The following is a 942-nucleotide window of genomic DNA, read 5'->3' on the forward strand; positions in this document are numbered from 1 at the left end:
AAGGAGAAGAGAGAAGAAAAGAAAGAGAGAGTAGGAGAAGGGTAGTGAAAGAGAGAGACAAAAGGGAAAGAGAGAGAAGTAGAGACAAGACAAAGGGAGAAAGAGAAAAGAGAGAAAAAGGACAGAAAAGAAGACAAGAGAAAGGTAAAGAGTGGAAGAGGAGATATAAGAAAGAAAAAGAAGGAGGCAAGGAAGGAGGGAGAGAGGAAGGCACGAGAGCAAGTCAGCAGGTCCCCGTAAGTTAAGTCCTCTATGTCTACCTTACTTAACACTTAAAACTTAACACAACACTTACAACTTACAACTAAACACTTAAAACTTTAAAACTTAAAACTTAACACTTAACACTTACAACTTGCAACTAAACACTTAAAACTTACAACTTTAAAACTTAAAACTTAAAACTTAAAACTTTAACATTTAAAACTTAACACTTAAACCTTAAAACTTAAACCGAAACAGATAAAAACACTGAACCTAACACTTAGAACTCAACACTTAAAACTCAACACTTAAAACTTAAACCAAAACTGATAATAAAGATAATAATAAATAATTCTCGCGGACATGGAATACTGGGATGGTAAGAATGTTCATAGTAATAATATTGATAGAAAAGAAGATTCATGGAAATTGCGATTTAGAAGCATTTTTAAGATAAAATAATCATGATAATTATTCAATAATGATGATGATAGTAACGATACTTTTAATAATAGTAATACTGATGATAATAACAATGATAATAACAATAATGGTATAATACTATTACTAATAATGATGATAGTGATTATAATGATGATAATGACGATAATGATGTCGATAATATAATGACAATAACAATAATGATAAAAATAATAATAATATTAATAATGACTATAGAAATAGTATTGATAATAATAGAGATAATGATGATAATAATTACAATATCAATAACAATTA

Source organism: Penaeus vannamei, chromosome 36, assembly GCF_042767895.1.
Source record: "Penaeus vannamei isolate JL-2024 chromosome 36, ASM4276789v1, whole genome shotgun sequence".
Classification (NCBI taxonomy): domain Eukaryota; kingdom Metazoa; phylum Arthropoda; class Malacostraca; order Decapoda; family Penaeidae; genus Penaeus; species Penaeus vannamei.